General features: G+C 36.6%; 1 long non-coding RNA gene across 4 annotated transcripts; it reads right to left on the bottom strand.

Annotated features, from left to right (window-relative positions):
- Positions 1–1,274: 1,274 nt before the first annotated feature.
- Positions 1,275–5,735, bottom strand: LOC114384258. 4 transcript variants are annotated; one of them, XR_003660637.1, is made up of 8 exons: positions 5,242–5,735; positions 4,992–5,147; positions 4,705–4,793; positions 4,217–4,390; positions 2,938–3,120; positions 2,736–2,853; positions 2,351–2,592; positions 1,744–2,245 (listed from the first exon to the last, which is right to left on the bottom strand). It is a non-coding gene; the product is annotated as an uncharacterized LOC114384258 (long non-coding RNA). The 4 variants fall into 4 exon arrangements; XR_003660638.1 differs by having other exon boundaries at positions 3,029–3,120; XR_003660639.1 differs by lacking the exons at positions 1,744–2,245; positions 2,736–2,853 and adding an exon at positions 1,275–1,504 and having other exon boundaries at positions 3,029–3,120.
- Positions 5,736–20,921: the final 15,186 nt, after the last annotated feature.

Raw genomic sequence — 20,921 nt, 5'->3', positions numbered from 1 at the left:
TTGATTCGGGTACGGCCTCGATCAATGAGTTTGGTGGCGTACATGCCACGGAGTTAAAAGACACAGTAGTGCATATACCCATTTTTCAAAACCAAGAATGATATTCCTATTTTGAAAAAAAATAAGGTGCCTAAGGTTGTAGCAGAATTCTTACACCAGCACAAAGTCCCATAAACAAGCACTTTCATGTTAGTAATATGCACAAAGTCTCATTATCAGTATTTGTATATCCAGAAAATGACATGTTTTCAGCACCATAAACAAAAACAAACATTTTCATGTTAGTAATATGCATATTAACAAGAAGCAATGTGCACATTAACAACAATTTTCATATTAATAATGCACTATACATTAGATAATAGAAGGAACCAGTCCTAGCTTCTCGCTTACCATCACCATCAAAGCCAAACATAGAAACAATCATTTATAGAAGACTAACCTTTCCTAACCGAGAACAAGAACAAGAACAAGAGTGAGTAGAGATGTTAGTTAGAGCGAGAATGAGAGCACGAGAGTGACAACAAGAGTGAGAGCAATTGTGCAATGCAAGAGTGGAATGCGGCGAGCATGCAGCAATGCAGTGAGCAACACGGTGGTGGCACGGTGGGCACGTTATGATGCGAGGAGTTGAGTGACTATGAGAGAGCGAGACTGAGAGTCACAAAGGGAAGGGGAGTTGCAGCGCTGCGATGAGGTGAGAGTAAGACAATGTGGGAACGGTATGAGTGAACAAGACAAAAAGGGTTTAAGTGCCAGAACCCTTCTTTTATAAAAAAAAAAACCAACAACATCGATTTTTTTTAAAAAAAACCAATGTTAACATCATCAAGCTAACAGTGAGAGAGCGAGAGTTAGATTCACAAAGGGAGAATGGGAGTTGCAATGCCGTGAGGAGGAGAGTAAGAGTAAGACAACACAAGAACAATATGAGTGAACGAGACAAAAAGGGTTTGAAACTTTTGCTTGCATTGTATCATTTGGTCTACATACCGGAACTGATAACATTTGAGAACCCTTCTTTTATAAAAAAACCCAACATCCGTTCTTTTATAAAAAAAACCGATGTTAACATCATCATCTTAAAATTGGTTTTATAAAAACTGATGTTAATTGTCACGTTAACATTAGTTTTTTAAAAAGCTGATGTTAACAAGCTCATGTTATTTACGAATATGCTACCGCATTTTTGTTAACATCGGTTTTTTAAAAAACCGATGTTAATGAAACGATGTTAAAACTATTTTTTCTTGTAGTGCCTGTCATTTTCTTGATTTCTCTATAATTGTATCAAATAGGATTTAGATTGTTGTCTAGTAAAAAAATTCAATGTTTTCATACATTGAGTATCGTCTGCATCGCCACACACAAACAAGTACTATAAGCAAAAATGTGATTCCAAATAGAATTCTGGCTACCTCAATTATTAGTAGAACATTTCTTGCAATTGATACTCCTTCATACCAGATCTTTTTTTGTAGATATCTTATATAATAGACAAATCCTGTGAAGGAAAGAGTTTAAGATATAAAATAATATTAATAATAGAACATATAATATGAACAAAAATATAATAACTAAAGTTAAAAAATGAGATTAAAAAAGTTGATCTACAAATAAAGACTTGAGAGAGTTTGTCGTATTTACTAATGCTATCCCTGTTTATGTAGCAGTGCTTACAAATTAGTGAAAAATGAAAATTAATTTTAAGATACTTGAGAGAAATGACAAAGATACTTGGTATGCTGGCAAGAATTTGTCGTATATATTCAAGAATATGATATTAATTCATTACAAGGAAAATGACTTTTACCTACAGTCAAAATCTATCACTAGAAGTCTCAAATTCGTAGGTAGATGTATAAAGGACTTTGTCCTACAGACGTTTTTTACGTCAACTTTGAGGGATATACAGTGACAACTAATAGTCTGTCACTATAGGCTTTACCTACGGATATATTTTTACCGACAGTCAAATTTAACTATCACTATAGGTAACACCTACTATTTCAAATGTGTAGGTAAAAGATATTAATTTATACCTATAATCTCTAACTGTAGGTAAAAGTCAATTTACTTGTACCTACGGTCTTTTGTAGGTAAATGTCATATAATAATAATAAAACTAGTTCCTAATTACACTCTTTGTTGATTATAATTTTTAATTAAATATACATGAGCTTATTATTATGTTGCACAAAGTTAGAGATCTGCAGCAACATGGCCTTTGAAAAGTTACAACAACCTGCAAAAGGAGTTACATCATGTATAACATATAAGAAACTGAGCAAGTGGACAATTTCCATTCAAATATACATAATGTTCAATAGAAATAGGAGAGAAAGAGAACCTTCTCATTTTGTGTAAACAAGCAATCTAGCAGAAGGGTGCGATCATCAGCATTTAATGCTTGCTTAAGCAAAACATATACAGAGTCTGCACTTGGAGGCTTTGTTGGGACAGAAGATTCTTGCTCTATATCACTCCTTGATTTGTTCCCATCCAGAACACTTAGACTAGCAAGTTTCTCTCCCATTGTTGGCTCATTCAAATCATCATCAAGAAGGACTCCTTCAGCAGCCTCATGTTGATCTACATTAAATGATAGTACAAAAAATACCAATCAATTCTTAAATATACTCAGATGGTGGTACCATGGTAGTACTACTGCTCATCATGCCAAAGAGTAAATTTTACATAAACTAATGGAAGATGTCTTATGGAAAGTGTAGGACCTTTACACAGACTTCCTGAATTTAAATCACACTTCCAAACTTGAAGATGTTTACCCTCAAAATCTAATGTAACTAAATTTTTGGCATCACTCGGTATAGAAATGTGCTCTACATTTCCCTGTTGAGGAATAAAACTAAAATGTAATGATGCTTTTAACTTGTAAAGACAATATTCATATCCAGAATAAGTAATGAAGATTACCAAATCATTACGGAACTTTGGAATCTCTTCCCCAATTTCCCAGCTTATAACCCGTGGTCTAGAGCTGACAATAGCTAAAAAATATCCATACCTCGAAGAAGCCCCTGAGACTCCGCTTGAAGCTGTTTCAGATTTCAGGCCTAGATTCACTGTTTGACTGTGTCAAGTGTTCTTCGCCATTTCCTGATTCGGAAAAAATGTAGCCAAAAATATATATAAAAAACACCAATATATATAGTTTTCACTACAAGGAAAATGACTTATATGTTGAAGAGTCATTTCTAGAGCTAGAGTTTAATAAATAAACAAGGTTATACACATATGCTTGCAAGATTGAAGATTACTCTAGCGTTTAATAAGATTTGTCACTTTTGAAATTGCATCGGATTACTCTAGCAAGATTGAAGAATGTTTGCAGAAAATGATAATAAAAAACTCTAAACTAAAAGAAAAATGAAATCCCAAAAGGTATGAAAACTCCATGAAAGTTGCAATCACTAGATGTAGCTTGAACATGATGAAACTAACAAGATGATGAATATTTCATTATTTTATTATTATTGAGGATTATATTTTATTTTTTTATTTTTCAGTGGCTGAATCACGGATGAACTTGAGTGTTTATTCTTATTTTTCTTTTGAGAGCGTCCCAAAAAAACGTTTAAGCAAAAACTTCAAATTGTAACTTCTCACAAAATATGCATCAAATGTGTATTTACTAAACCAAAAAAATATCAATGTTACAGTTTGGTAGAGACAAAAAGATATCTTTGTGGATATCTTTGTGACAGGAATGAGGAAGAAGTGCAGCGGGAATTGCCACTCTCCAAGGAATTTCAAAATTTGAATGTTAATCCAAAGGTTTGGTAGAGACAAAAAGATATCTTTTTAAATTTATAACTTTTATAAATGTAATAGATCTCAAACTAATTAATATTACCTAGAGTTCCATCTTAGCAACACTTGATGACCTTTAAAATGCAAATTAAATTGCTTACGAAGGCAAACTCCAATATCAATTAAAATAAAAAGATCACAAGCATATAAATATAATTATATAAGATATTACACCTAAATCTGATATTTCTAATGATTTTAAAAGCTTAAAACTAACAACCACTCCCAACAAATCTTAAACTTGCAAAATTGTAAGAATTAAAAATCATTTTTTTCAAATATAAAAACCAAATTCAGAATTGAAATAAATTATAAACACAAAAATGTATTTAAATCCTTTAAATTTCACATCACAATAAAAAAATTAATAAAAGACCAGAACCTTAATTTGAGAATCCTGTGTGCTCCCTACAGAATTGCTATTGGCATTAGGTTATGTACACGCCACATGGCATTGTTGGATATTCATTGTTGACTATCCACAAAATATTCAGGTAAATTTGATCACTTTGTGTTTCTTCAATAATTGCAGCACCTCCCCTGCGTAATAACCTGCCTACATGATTCAAAACGGTCACAGAATTTAGATTAAAAACCGAAGTAGATACATTGTGAATGTGCTAGAAGTTTCTATGTAGATAATGTGTGGTATTGCCTTAGACCAAGAAACCGGAGCCTTCAAAACTGGCTTAATTGTTGCAAATTCTGGTGGTAGAGATTCCACTATTTGAACATCATCTTTTAAAACTTCAATGAAGTTCTTCTAGTAAAAAATTTGCTTAAAATCACTGAGACAATAAAATTAGAACAATAGGAAATCAGAGATGCACATATTTTTGACACAAAACTTAAGTAGATGAGACTCCATACCTAGAATCTGTCCAAAAGGAATCATGATCCAATGTAGGCAAAACCAAAGTGGCTTTCATAATTTTTGCAATAGCAACCATGTCACTTATCTGCAATTGGATGGAAAATATACTAATATATATGTCATAGGATCAAAGTAAACAAGAAATTTGAAAATAATAACCCTAAATAAGGTAACCATTGGCATGGTTCTAAAAGCAATTTAATAGCGTACTCCAGATTTCATTTGAATGCCAGCAATCACTTGTAATACTAAAAAAGTATGAATGAAAGCATAAATTGCGCACCTTCTTTTTGAGAGCACGAATTCTTTTATCAATATCTTGAGCTTGGGGCGAATCTTGCAAAGCGAGCCGATTTACCTGCGAGGTCAATGCCTCTAGAGATTCCTGCTTTCCACTATCTTCAACTTCACTCACATTCTTTTCCTTTTCAAGCGCGGCCTGCAATATCATAACACATATAATTCGCATTAATCAAGATTTACGAATTAAACTAAGTAGAGCATTAATTTGATATCAGCATCAGCATACACACCTGAATGCACTTTTCCTTCTTTATCTCGTTCCTCTTAACGGACTTGGTCTTGGGCTTGGAATCAGCGTCTGGTTCCTACCCGGGAGGCCCAGCGGAGCCCATCTCCTTTTTCAACTGAAGAAGAGTCAGAGAAAGAGAAAGAAATGAAAAAAAAAAGAAATTAGGGAAAGGAAAGGGAATGGACGAGTGCTCCTTTGGGTTGGTAAATGGCGACTTCGTCTTAAGGGGTGTAGCCAGCGCGGATTCGAATGGGCTTGCGAAGGGTTCCGTCGGGCCGTCTCGTTGGGCCCACGAGCCTCTCTCCTTCTTTGAGGCTTTTGCTCGAGCGTTGAAGCTGGTGAAGTTTCGAAATGGAATTTGGAGTGTGAACTTGCTTACCTACTGCGAGAAAGAGGAACACGGAGTGAGAGAGAAAAGAAAGAAGATTGAGAGGAAAATAAGAAGAAGCAAGGGTTCTAAGTTTTGAAAGTGGGCAACAATTTTGAATGTTGATGTGTTGGGTTAGATTAAAGTGGATTTGAGAAAACAACGCTCAAGTCCGAAGTTCAAATGGGAAATTTGGTCATACACGTGTCACGTGTCCCGACGAATGTCAATGAAAATTTTGAACAATTATTAACTAAAAATTAATTTAAATTGAATGATTATTTTTTGAGATTGAGTATTTACTAAATAAAACAAGAGACTAGTATTTAAATTCAAATAGTCTTAAAGAGTTTTACCTACACCAACAATCATAGGTATAAAACTTTTGAGGTTATACCTACACTAACCAATTATAGACATAGATTTTGTGAAGTTTTATCTACATAAGGTAGTTGTAGGCATAAGTTTTTTTAAATTTTGCCTACACTGTGCTTCTGTAGGTAGTAATTCTTTTGAGTTTTACCTACACTAATCAACAATAGGTACAAGTTTTTTTAGAGTTTTACCTACACAACATAGTTGTAGGTAGAAGTATTTTTTTAGTTTTAATGAATTTGCCTACACCAAATAATGGTTGGTACAAGTAGTTGAGTTTTATCTATATTAGTGAGTTGTAGGTAAAAGTATTTTTGAGATTTACCTACACTAATTTATGTCTGTAGCAAAAAAGCGTCCGTAGGCATAGGTTATTTTTCTTGTAGTGATATATATTCCTAGAACACCAGAAAGAAAGAAGATGTATTAGCATATGCTGTAACTTACAAAAATCATATGCTATAACGAGTAAAGTTATTTGTAAAAAACTTATTACATAAAAAAAGTAATATAAGACAAGGGAAGTGGTGGAAAAAGACAAAAAGGAAATGTGAGTAGATAAAAATTGTTGTTGCAAGTTGTAGCAAGAATATATAAGCAAAATTGTTAGCATATATTTTAATTATCAGCAACAAGATTGACGGACAGAAGAATATATATGTTCTCACCGCAGTACTTGCCCGTTTAATAAAAATAATAATTTAAATAAAATTATTTGATTTTAAAGTTGTAAATAATTTACAACTTTAAAGTCGCATTTAAAAAAAATAAGAAGTCATAAATTATTTAAAGTCGCATTTAAAGTCGTGAAATGATTTTCGACTTCAACTCATAAGTCATGAGATACCTATAAGACTTACTTCTTTCTGGATATTTATTTAAAATTTATCGTGAGATAGTTTTAGAAAAAAAGTTTAACACTAAAAAGTCTTTCCGCCCACAAACTCATCCTCAATACTAGTAGCCATATATATGCCAACGCATCGGCACACACGTTTGCCTCTCGATAAACATGCTTCGAGGAATACCTCCATGCACAACCCAACAGCGAATGAATTTCCATCCTACAACGCAACCATCATTGTTGCCCACTACACTCTTCACCGATGCCTCCAAGTCAACCTGGACATTAACAGCTTGATATCCTTGTGTTTGGAGCAACTTCAATCCTTCAAACAGCCCACATAACTCCGCCATGAAGGCATTAGCTCTGCCAACCTTTGAAAATCCCCTAATCCAACGCCCTCTAGGACCACAAATAAGCCCACCACACCCAGCTATACCTTGACAACTAGATCCATCTGTATTAAGTGTTACCCATCCTGGCATAGGTTCTTCCAAACGCACCAACATTTCAACTCTTCTAGCCAACATCAAAGGAGAAGGCTTCTCGCTAATTCTCTGATAATCCTCCCACTGATGATGAATGGTTACTCCATGGTATGAACGATTTTATGAAGTTATCATCATGCTCGATTTGGTTACGCCACTTCCATAGGTTATAACACGCTATCGCCCACAATCCCACCAATCTCCTCTTTCTATATCTCCTAATTGGCTATGCATATTATAGGTAAGCCAATGTTGTCCATTAATACTAAAGAAGTTACTGCGTTGGTCATACAATAATAGATGCATCCACACTTTGTCTCGCTAATGGGCAATCTCAAAGCATATGTAAAAGAGTTTCAGCAGCATACTCACAATGATGACAGTTTGGAGATCCGGTCCCCACTTTGCAGTTCGTTGATGCATGTTAGGTGATCATGCATTTCCTACCAAAGGAACACACACACGCATGTTCGGGAACCTTCAACTTCTAAATGCATTTCCAGTCATGAGTCACTTCCAAGTCTTGAAACTTATTCGTTCTCTAATAGGCGGTCAATACTGTAATAGTTCCAAGTCTATTACACGACCACATTCTCTTGTCAATATTGGCATTGTTGGACGAAGGAAAAGTGGAAATAATCAATTAGATAGCATTAATGGGAAGAATTGTCAATAATAAATCCATGTTCCAATTGATCCCCTCCACCACCAAATCCTTCACCTTCATATCCAACAAATCAATTGAAATATCTAAAACTAAATCAATCAATCAGACCCCATCACTTACCTAACTATCACTCCAAGCATTAATCATAGCCCCATTTCCAACTCTCCACCTTTCTTCAAGAGCCAAATTAGGCCAGACTTTTGCAAATGTCTTCCATATAAAGGAGTCATTACTTTTAGCTTCAAGACTATTTTGCAAGACCTCCCTCTTCCCATACTTACCTCCCATAACCTCACACCAAAGGCTTTTAGATCCAAATTTATACTCCACGTCCAGCGTCATCAAAAAGGCTTGGTTCATAACATCCATCTTAATCATGGCCACCCCCAATGCTGTTTGGGAAGAGTCATTGTACCCCAATTCACTGCATGAACTCTCCTACGCCTAGGTTGATTCCCCGATACAAAGGAACATTGCACCTTCTGAATATCCTCAATGATTCCCTTAGGCACAGGAATAGACATCATCATGTAAATAGGGCAAGGACTACACCACGAACTTAGCTAGAGTGGTCCGGCCAGCATGAGATAATTAGTGAGATTTCCATTCAGCAAGTCTATTGTTAACTTTGTCCATCAAAAACTGAGAAAATAAAGATGCTAGTCTTATCTTGGCTAACATTCTGCCCAAACATATCACATAAATTCTTCAAAACCTTATTAATCGTGTTCATCTGATCTTCTATTGCTTGACCAAACAACAACAAATCATTCGTGAACATCAAATGGGATATTCTCGACCCATTCCTCCCCACCTTCATAGGGATCCAACCACCATCCTCTTGTTGAATAATTAGATGAGAAAGCCTATCCATACTCATAATGAACAAATAAAGGGACAAGGTATCCCCTTGTTGGAGTCCTCTATGAGTAGCAAAGAATGGAGATCGTGGCCCATTCCATAAAATATTTTCCTGAACCTGAGTAATGCAATGCATAATATTTGATACCATACTAGGTGGTAAACCTACCTCAACCATCACTTTCTCCACAAAGGCCCATCGAAGCCTATCATAAGCTTTAGCCAAACTAACTTTAATAACAAAGAAGCCAATCTTCCCATTCATATTTCGCATGCTATGCACCAACTCCTGCGCAACAACAATATTTTCTTGGATACTTCTCCCCGAAATAAAACATGTCTGATAATGAGAGATCAAATAGGGCATGACAGGTTTTAACCGATTAACTAAGATCTTAGTTAAGATCTTATAAGCTATGCTACACAAGGAGATATGTCTGAATTGACTAACAAACTTAGGCTTGTCAAACTTAGGAATTAGACAGATGTCAGTCAAATTTACCATACTAACCTCATTGGGATGCATCCCCAATCTATGAAAAGATTTACAAACCGGGTCACCTACCGTTTCTCAGGAATTCTTACAAAATCCTATTGGAAACCCATTAGGTCTAGGAGACTTCCAATCCTCCATATAAAAAAATTCTCTTTTAGTCTTGATGTTATCATATCATGTTATCTTAAAAAGACTATAATGGACAATTTCCACCATATAATTTGTCAATTGATTTCATATTAATTATTTATTAGATGAAAACATGCTTTATCTTCTTACACATTCGATGAAATTTATCCTCACAAGATTTTTCTATAATATAAGATATCTGCAACTAAAGAGATGGCGTTATGGACAATTGATTGTATACAATGTTCTATTAATATTCGTGGTAGCCGGAGTTCTATTTGTAATAAGGCTAAGCGCGCCTGTGCACTAAGCCTGAGTGTCTTTCTGTTGAGACTTAGCTAAGCGCCAGCATGCTACGCTAAACTCCAGTCCTCTACTGTTTCTATAATTGTAGAGTTAGGCTAAGCGCAGCTGTGCGCTAAGCCTATTCTACAAAAAAATTGTTTTTTGTGTCTTCGAGCTAAGCGCCAGCTTGCTGCGCTTAGCGCTTGAGTAAATTTCATAAGGCACGCTAAGCACAACATGTTGTGCTAAGCGCCTAGCTCTATTTTTAGTTTAAATTTTTCTATTTTCTTGAGAATAAACATGTACTAATCTCTTGTGTTTTGTCTTATATTTTGCAGATGGCTTATAGGAAAAGAAAGGCACCCTCTACACCTACCCAAGCCAAATTTGGTAGATCTAGATTCACTTTCCAAGATACTTGGGAGAGATACACTGACATTGTGGTGCCTCGTAAGCTTTTACCAAAGAGGAATGTGGTAGTTTACTATACAGAGTTTGATGAGTTCAAGGAGTAACTCGAGAGATGCCATTGGGATGAGGAGTTGACTGACTTTGTGGACGGCAATATTGATGTTGCCATTGTAAAAGAATTCTATGCAAACCTTTATGACCCCGAGGACAAATCACCTAAGTAGGTGAGGGTGAGAGGTCATCTGATTAAGTTTGATGAGGATACGCTTAACACATTTTTGAAGACCCCTGTTGTTGTGGAAGAGGGGGAAACACCTTGTGCATACTCCAGATTTGCACTCCTGACGGGATTCGAGCTTAATGCTGATGGGCAGCCTTTGAAGATTCTGAGGAAGAACAAGACCACGCTTGCTCAGACTTGGAGCATTCTTTCCTTTTCTAACCTCATCCCCACTGCCCACACTTCTGATGTCACTCTTGACAGAGCCAAACTCATTTATGGCATCATCGTGAAGATGGACATGAATGTGGGGTACCTCATCTCCCACCAGATCTCCCCCATAGCACAGCATGACACATCCAGACTAGGATTCCTTGCCTTGATCATAGCTTTATGTAAGGCTAGGGGAGTTCAATCAGATTCGAGGTCCCTGGAGAGCTTGAGTCCTGCCATTAATTTGGCTTATATTAAGAAGAACTATTGGAATCTTGATGATCCAACAATAACTTTCAGAGGACCCAGGAAGGCCAGGGGTAAGAGACCTGAGGCCCCTTCCACTTCAGCATTAGAGGCACCAACACCTCCTTCTTCTATAGTACCTCCCTCTTCTTCTACTCAGATTCTAGTTATTCCTCCAGTACCTTTGCAGATGCCACTTCCAGCTCCTCTCTCTGTAGGTCCATCAGATTTTATTTTTACACCACAGATGCTGCACTCTATGCTCTAGAGCATCCATAGGGGGTAGTACGTCATCATGCAGAGCCTTCAGGGCTTAGGTTGCCCTCCATTATGAGCATGGAGGAGTTTGATGTTCAGGTGGCCTGGCCAAGAGACCAGCCCTCTTCTTTTGGAGGGGGTGGAGCCTCTGCAGCCCAGGAGCCTATGACTGAGGAACCACCAGCAGCAACAGAGGAGGAGACTACTCCTGAGGAGACCCAACCATCTACACCAGTTATGGAGCCAGAGATACAGGATTCATCGGCAACTCCAGCACTGGATCTTAATGAAGACCAACCACAAGAGGAGCAGGACGTTTAAATTTTTGCATTTTGGACACTTTAGTTTATTTTCATTTATTTTATGATTTATGTCATTTAAATTTCAGCTTTTATGTTTCAGTTCTTTAAATTTCAGCATTTAAATTTGAGTAGTGTAGTTGTTTGTTTGCTTGTACAAAAAGCTTGATTGAACAATGAATTGGTTGAACTTTGTATGCAATGGCTTGTTTGGTATGAAATGAGTGTTTGAAAATGATTTGATTGAGCAAATGTATGAATTGAATAGATTGGGATGATTAGATGATTGTTTTGATCAAGTTTGTAGTCTTTAGAAGAGAATGAGCATGTGATTGGAAGTATGTATGAAAATGTTAGTTGGTTGTCAGATTGATTGTGAAGGAATGCATTAACCGTATCCCGGTGCGAGTGTGATCCTTAAATTTTGAGAGAAATGACTATCATTTAGTACTGCTTTTTGTGTGAATCTTTGAAGTATGGACTAGACGCATGAACTTAAGGATGATGAAGGACATGTTTGATTATGAATAGCCACTTAGCCAAAAAGCTGACCATATGTTTGAATGAATTATCTCTTGCACCCAGTTTGAGCTGAATGAATTGATTGATTGATTGAACCTGGAGCCTATTCAGTTGTATCTTCTGTTACCTTATCTTAGGTTGTAGGAGAGCATCATCCACAGAAGATGGGTTCAAAGCAAATTTGTTCCAAATTTGGGGGAGTTATTATCAAGGTAAATTTGTCCCAAATTTGGGGGAGGCACTGGGTAAGGATTGAAACGGTCAAAGAAAATAGTATACACACACTGTTTATGTATATAATGTTTTCTGTGTAAAAAAAAATGTAAGTACAAATAAAATGAATAAGTGTGTATGCTGCAAAATAATGAAAGCTAAGTGCCTAAATAAAGGGCGAGTATGGGTTAGGAATGAATGAAAAAGATGAAGGTTTATCTATGGATGAATGCCCTCCTAGAACTTAAGTTTTTGAATTCGAGAAAAACCATGATTTGTTGGAAGCCTAACCCCATTACTAGCCTAGAAAGTCCTTCGGATTCAATTTTGTGTGTTCATTGCTGTATGATATGAGATGAAATGCAAAGGTTGGAACTTGTGTTGGTTGTTTATGATGGAATAAGCCTAAACACTTGAGCTTAAGTGAAACAATGACTGTGAGGTTTTGGTTGATGATCCTTCCTTGATTTCTGTCATGCTTACTAGCTTATTTCAGTTGTGACTCTAATGTGTATGCTCCTATCTTTGAAAAGCTGCATGCTTGTGAGAAGTGATTGATTTAAGCATTCTATGATATTCAATTCATATGGTTGAATTCCTTTCTGAATCAGACATCATTTTCTTTTGAATGACCATTGTCTTTGTCACTTGAGGACAAGTGAGCTATTCTTTCTTTGCTTGAGGACAAGAAAAACTGTAAATTTAGGGGAGTTTGTTAGTTGCCTTATATGACTAACTTTTGTATAGAAATTATTTTCCAAAACTTATATAGTTCCCCAATTTATGGTTATTTGTTAGTGATTTTTGTAAATAAATTTTGTTTTATGGATAAAGCTGTCTCTAGAATATGTCCATTGGATTTAATGATGAAATATGTGCAATTTCAGGTGAAAAAGAGGCTAAGCCATGAAGTGTCTGTCATACCCTAATTTCGTCCGGGGACCATTGTTTGTCGGAATGCGACCTTCGTTTGACCACCTCAAAATGTTTAACACCCATCATTGTGGAATCCGTAAAGTTCCGAGATGTTTCGGGAAGAAACTGGTCAAAAACACGAAAACGGGAGTGTATTTAGCAAAGTGGGGTGTGTGTAAATAAATTATTACACTCTAATTTCATCTGAGGACCATTGTTGATCGCTTCGGAAAGCTTAACACTCATCGTGGTGGAATCCGTAAAGGTTCGTGAGATTTCGGAAAGAAAACAGCCAAAAACACAAAAACCGGGGGGGGGGGTGAACTTATCAAGATAAGGGTGTAAATAGTAATTTGAATCTAGGCCCTTCCGGAACATTTTCGAAGTTGGGTTGCTTAAGGAGGAAGCAACTGGGAGGCAAGCTCCTCCATATTTTGTTGAAAAATGGTTTCCGCGGCTTCCGTAATGCTTCCATAAAATTTCCAAAAACCTTGGGTATGCATATTTCACTTAATATTGGTGAAAGAAGAGAAAAAAGATGAAAATCAAATCCGAAATACTTCGGTAAGGCTTCCGTAACTTTTCTGTAAAGTACGAAAAGGGGGGTGAACTTATAATTAGGGTGCGCTTAGAAATCTTCTTCGTGAAGTGTCTGGGCGGCAAGCACCTCCCCATTTTTGCTATAAATAGGGGATGGGGGGGGGGGGTTTCAAAAATGTTCATGACCCCTAGGCTATGCATTTCGGCTATTTTGGGTAAAAAAACACATTTTCGTGAAGAAAAATCGAGTCAAAGTGCTTCCGTAACGCTTTCGAGACGTTTCCGTGAGCAAATCTGCGAAGATTATCCTTTGTTCTTCACCGTTCTTTGTTCTTCAACCGGTAAGTTCCTGAAATCGAATCTTTCAATTCATTCTATGCACCCTTAGTGGTCCCTACTTGTTTTGTTTGCTTTCATCTTCATCTCGTTCACTTTCAATTTTCTTTTCTTCCGTTTTTAACGTGCTTTAACCATTTATTTAAGCCGTTTTCTCACCTAATAAATGATAAAATGAATTTCAACCGATCATTTGTGTTGTAATCTTGTTTAATCACTATTAAAACAAAATCTAACTGATCGTTCACGCTGTAACCTCGGTTAAACCAAAAAAGCAAAATAATAATAAAATAATCAAAATATCTTGAAAAAAAATAATAAAAAAAATCAATCGGACGTTTTTCTTTGAAAGTTTCCTTGAATTAATTAACTAATAACCAAAGTGAAACCAAGGCTAAAATCAACTCACAAATCAAGCTTTGTCCGCAAAAATCACTCGAAACCATTTTAAGGTCCAATGCCTTAAACGATCCTCTTTGCTTTTATCAGTTAACATGGACCATTCAAAAGCATAAAATCAACACATAACTTTACCGCTTTTGAAAGAACTATGTAGGTCTGATTTCCTCATCCCAATTGAGGAATACGTAGGAGCGAGGGAAACACCCTTGTCACAAAGATAAAAAATACAAAAAGCCATAAAAAGACAAAAAGACATAAAAAAGGGAAAATAAAACATTTTGAAGTCATATTTGCACACTTGATTAAAGGTTGTCGTCCCTTATGACGGATGCGTGGGGTGCTAATACCTTCCCCGTGCGTAAAAACAACTCCCGAACCTGTCACACTCAAAGTTCGTAGACCACACCTTTTCCAGTTTTTCTGACTTTTTTCTCGAATAAACGTTGGTGGCAACTCCGCGCGCCTTCCTCCCTTGGAAGATGCACCCGTGAGCCCTCGCGTCGCCCTCCATTCGAAGGGTAGGTTGCGATAATGCCAAAAGTGACAGTTGAGCTTAGCTCATCAGTGGACTAAGCGCAGCTTCAGCGCGCTTAGAGCGACGAAGAATCTGGCAAGGCATTAGCATCAAGGTCACGCTCTAAGCGTGAGATTAGTGCACTAAGCGAAGCAAGTGTCTCCAGCAGGCTCAGCGCACGACTGGCGCAAAGCCCGAATCCACTTACCCGCGCTAAGCGCGAGGGTGGCGCTAAGCACAACGTCGCGAATTCGGAGCCTATTTAAATCCTGTCTTGTGTATAATTAGGCTACACAAACTTTAAGCACATGATTGGCACAAATTCTAGAGCACACCACAATGCCTATTTCGGGAAAAGAGCTCTGGAGGCAGCAAGAGGAGCAACTTTTGCAGAGATACCTAGGTTTTGTAAGCTTATTATTGTTAGGGTTTCTTCTGTAATGGCTGGCTAAACACCCTAGTTGGGGATTTCTAATGAACAATTGATGTAAATACCTAATATCTAATTGATTATGTTTTCTGTGTTCAATGCTTCCTTCAATGCTTAATGTTTGTATGCTTTTGGTATGATCATCCATTTGTATGCATAGTTAGGTGACTTTAGCATTGGGAAATGTATTATTTCCTTAGAACTTGATTGAAGCAGGATCGAAACTTAGTCTTACAAAAGGGATCTGCGGATTAAGTTTTGGTTTTAATTATATTGTTATAATAATGTTGTTTAGTCTAGGCCTAGTCTTACAAGAGGGATCTGCGGATGAAGCTTAGGCTAAATTAGGCTAAACTCTGTAAGCTGGTTGAGCTGAGTCTAGTCTTAAAAGAAGGATCTACGGACAAAACTCAGTTTATGTTAGTCTAAACCTAAGAGGGCTGTCTCAATTGGGCCTAGTCTAACAAGAGGGATCTGAGGACGAAGCTTGGATTGAATCGGTCTGACGAGGGATCGAGGTTTAGTAATTTAGGCTACAACATAGAACACAAGAGCATGATTGATTAGAGAAATATATCTAAATGCATTATTTTGTTTGTTAGAAAGACCCAACATTTCTACCTACTACTGTCACTTTTACTTACTTTGCATTTTATAGTTTTTAGCATAAAAGTTAGTTTAAATTCTGTTTGAAATTATCAATCATACATGTTCTCTCAACAATGGTTCATTTCTAAACTTAATTCAGGCTAACATTAGTTCCTTGTGTTCGATACTCGAATTCATCCATTTTAATTTTTAAATACTTGACGATCCGGTGCGCTTTCTGGCAAACCAGATTTCCCATGAATATATTTGAACGAAGAAAAAGTGGAACAAAAAGCAACCGTAGGGGAAATCCAACAGATGCTTAGTGAATATTTCTCTAAGTTGATGCAGGGGAAATCCAACAGATGCTTAGTGAACTGAAGTTCTTTCTAGGATTACAAATAAAGCAAACACCACAAGGCATTTATATTCATCAAACCAAGTACGTAAAAGAACTATTAAAGAAGTTCAACATGAATGATGCAAAATAGATGACGACTCCTATGCATCCCACTACACATCTTGGACTAGATGAGGAATCAGCAAAGGTGGACGGGACCCAATACAGAGCGATGATTGGCTCACTGCTCTACCTTACTGCATCTAGGCCTAATATAATGTTCAATGTTTGTTTATGTTCCAGATTCCAAAAGGAACCAAGAGAAGTTCATTTAATTGCAGTTAAACAAATATTCAGATATATAATTGGAACTTCTAACCTTGGTTTTCTGCTCAAAAGAAGAGAAAGTTTCAAACTCACAAGCTATTGTGATGTGGGCTATGGTGGTGATAAAGGTTACATGAAAAGTACAAGTTGAAGTTGTCACTTGATAAGAGGCAACTTAGTCTCAGGGATATGTAAAAAGCATGGATCAACTACATTATTCACTATTGAAGCAGAATACATGTCAATAACAAGTTATTGCGCTCAACTTCTATGGATAAAGAACCAGCTTGAAGAGTATAGCATCTATGAGAGTAAAATTCCTATCTATTGTGATAATAAAGCTGCTATAAGTCTTTTGAAAAACTCAACATTGCATTCCAGAGCAAAGCATATAGAAATTAAACATCATTTAATAAGAGATCATGTTCAAAATGATACAGTAGATATACAGTTTGTACCCACTGATGAACAGTTTGCTGATATTTTTACAAAATCATTAATAGAAGAAAGGCTGATTTTGTTAAGGAATGAACTTGGAATGGCCTTATTAAATGATTAATTTAATATCTATATTTCCTCCACTAGTGCATCCAAGGACACGTTGTGCACTAGCCATTACCGTACACTCACAATGTTCAATACATGAACAATATGTCATGCGTTTTATAAAACACAGTGTTTTCCCTTGTGAAACGTTGTAACTCTTCATGTTGAGTCCGATTTCGAGAAGTGGGCCTAATGATTGTTCTTGAAAAAGCCAAAAAGCCTACTATAAAAACCTATATAGTGAAACTCTTGGGATTACACTCTCTTTGCAAGCACTTGAACTTCCCTCTAAGTTTTTCAAACCTTAGACTTTCTCCCTCTCAAATGGCCCTTGCAAACACCCCCGTCACTGAAACCATCCCAACCTTGGAAAATTCTAGCATATACAATGATAATGAGCCTTCCATTCATGTAGAATACTTTTTCGACATCCAAGAACTTGAAAAAGTGGGTCTAATGTTTAATGAAACCTTGTTGTTTTGTGGTGCAAGACATTTCTTCAATGAACCCCAAACCATCTATCCAAAGTAGATAAGGACCTTCTGGCGACGTGCTGAGTTCGTCAACAAGAAGACCATAGCCTCCAAGGTTTTGGGAGTAAAGGTTGTACTATTATGAGTCACCATTGCTAAGGCAACATGGTGTTTGCGTGAGGGCAGTACCTACCAAGAAGGTTGGGAAAAGAACTATGACTCCCCATCACCAAATCTATCTACCATGAGAATGCAGACAAAGTTGGTGATCAAAAGACCATTGTCTATAACTTAATATGTGAGAAGACAAAAATCTAGGCCAACATTTTGAACAAGAGTGTATTGCACATGGCTGGCTCCAAGACAACCCTCTTTGACGTCCATAAGTTCGTACTATTTCACTTGATGGAGAATCTGCCATTTGACCTTCCACACACCATATATATCAACATTATTAAGAACCTCAAGGGCTTAGGTTCTCTAGAGGACATCTACTATGTTGCCCTCATCAAAAAGCTTCTAAGGGATCAAGGAGTCTATTATGTGTTCAACAATATGGAAGAGGATTACAAGTATACTTTACTAGTTAAAGGTTCAGTGGTTGCTAAAAAACAAAAGTTTAGCAAAACTAACCTGAAGTCTATGAAAGTGGCCTTGGAACAAACTTTGAATGAGGCTCTAGAAGTGGACGTGGATGCCATCAATGAGCGTAAAAAAAAAGTTAGCCAAGTCCATTGCTGTTGAAGACCTTGGTCTGGATAGCTTTGGAATTACAAGAAAAATTAAGAAGATCATGGTTGAGCAGCAAAAGAAGAAGAAAACTAGAAAACAATCCCAAAGATATGAAGAAGAGGAAGAGCTTTTGGCCAAGGAACACAAGACCAAGATAAAAAAGATGATGGAACTCATAAACCAAGAAGGGGGGTGAATTGGTTTCTAAACAAAACATACTTTTTAAACTAGAGTAAAAAAAAAAACTATTTTGTGTGGAAGAGACTAAGGTACCCAACCAGAGTAAACCAATACTTAATCAATCACCCTTTACACAAAAACCTTTGTTAAATTTCTTTCTTCCAAAATAATATTTTCTTTCACCATCAGTAAATTGATCAAGACCAGAATGAGAAAGAAAGATAAGATCAACAGAAGAAATACACTAATTTTTATACTGGTTCACTCTCTATCTCTAGAGAAGCTAATCCAGTTATCTAATCCAAACCCGAATTAGATTTTCACTATGCATATAGAATTCTTACAAGCAATCACAAGCAATCTCAATTCCTACCCTAGAAAAAGAGACGAAGGTACCCAACCCTAGGATCCTTTATGAATAAGAGTCTACGGGAAACTTATCCCTAGCCCAAACTAGAAAAACCTATTCTAGCATGCCTTCAGAAATTCATGCACAAACTAATAATGTGTAAACAACACAAAAAAGTAGAGTCAAAGATAGACACAACCTCATTAATACTTTGCAAGAACCTTGCTTGAATGAATGAGTGTCTTCTTGAAATCAAGAGAGAATCACAACTCACTTTTCACAAAATGATCTTCATAATCAAAGATTAAAAGTTGTAGGTCACTTTGTTTATAAGCACTTTTTATTCTCTTCTTTCTTTTACTAATATCAGCTCATAATTCTAGCTCATTCAAAATTTGTTAAAACTTGTTATAAGTGAAAACACAAGGTGGGTATTTATGGAGAAAACAATTATAACTGTCTGTAATCGATTAAATATACAATGTAATCAATTATTTTGAAGAAGTAATCGATTATATTACTATTTCAATCGATTAAAGTGTTATTTCCAAAAACTAGAAAACTTTCAAGAACAATGTAATTTATTAGATCCTTAATGTAATCGATTAAAGTGTTTTTTTTATCACTTTTGAAACACTTTTTACGAGAGAAGTAATCGATTATATCACCTGGTAATCGATTAAAGCAGAAACTGTTGAAAAATCAATCAGTCTAAAAAAGAACTATGTAATCGATTGCTATGAGCTTGTAATCAATTAAACCGATTTGAGACACTTATCTGCAAGCTTCAAACACTTGAGTAATCGATTACGATCAGCCTGTAATCAATTAAAATAGAGAGTTTGAACTACTGAAGAAATTTTCTAACTTTAGAAACTTTCTCGTAACTCCTACATGATGATGCATGATGTACATATGAAATGATAGAGATTAAGATGCAACACACAATACAACAGTCAATACAAATGCCACTCAAGAGAGTTGGGCATGTATAAAGAAGAAACTTCTTCAAGCTTCAAGGGTAATTCTTCTTGTTGCTCCCCCTATCTCTAACAATCTCCCCCTTTTTGGCTTTGATGATGCCAAACTTGAATTTGCCATTGAGTGCATTTGGAGATTGAGAGTAGAGACTTCATTTTTGATGCAATCCTACCCCCCAAGAGTATTGGATAGAAGACTCCAAGAGGCTTGGGCTAAAGCTACTAAAGAAGGCCCTAGGGTTCTCATGAACCTTAGGGTAGATTTTTGAGCCCATGGGTCAAGGTTGGATCCACTATTCTTTGTAAATATTAGAAAAGGTTTTTCCTTCGTTTGAGCCTTGTATTTTGGCCATTCTAGTAGTATAGGGTTTTAGCCTTGTATTTCGAGGAATTTTGAGTAGTCTTTGTAGTAGGGACCTTTTTTGTTTTTTCATGTATTTTGTCATGGGGGTGAGCTTAGCTATTATAGGGGGTGTGTAGCTAAGCTCTAGCTTCTCATCTCAAGGAGGTGAGCTTAGCTATTAGAAAGGTGTGTGTAGCTAAGTTCTAGCTTCTTTTGGAATCTTCTCAAGGAGGTGAACTTAGTTATTAGAGGGGTGTGTGTAGCTAAGCTCTAGCTTGCCAAGGAAGTTTTCTCAAAGAAGCTTCTCAAGGAAGTTTTCTCAAGAAAGCTTCTCAAGGAAGCTACCTTGTCTATAAATAAAAGCATGTGTAACACTTGTTGCAACTTTGATGAATGAAAGTCTTATGAGATACACTTCAAAGTTCCTCTTCTCTCCCTCTTTTATTCCTTCAATTTCGTGCTCCCCCCTTCTCTCTTTCTTTTCCTCCATTAAAGCATCCTCTTCAAGCTTCTTATCCAAGGCAATTCTTGGTGGTGAAGCTCCTTCTTCCTTGGCTTATTCCCTAGTGGATGGTGCCTCCCCTCTCCTCTTCTCCTTTGCCTCACGCTGCATCTCCATGGTGTAAAATCACCATTGAAGGACCTCATTGAAGCTCAAAGATCCAGCCTCCATAGAAGCTCCATAAGCAAGCTTCCATCAAGTGGTATCAAGAGCATCTTCATCTAGGTGATGTTCTTTTGCTTCCTCTATCTTTTTGTTCGGTGAATTCTCTTTAATTCCTTGTTCTTCAT

The sequence above is a fragment of the Glycine soja genome, chromosome 14 (genome assembly GCF_004193775.1).
Source record: "Glycine soja cultivar W05 chromosome 14, ASM419377v2, whole genome shotgun sequence".
NCBI classification, from domain to species: domain Eukaryota; kingdom Viridiplantae; phylum Streptophyta; class Magnoliopsida; order Fabales; family Fabaceae; genus Glycine; species Glycine soja.
Note: the sequence above shows the minus strand (reverse complement) of the source record. Positions and strands in the feature narration are given on the sequence as shown.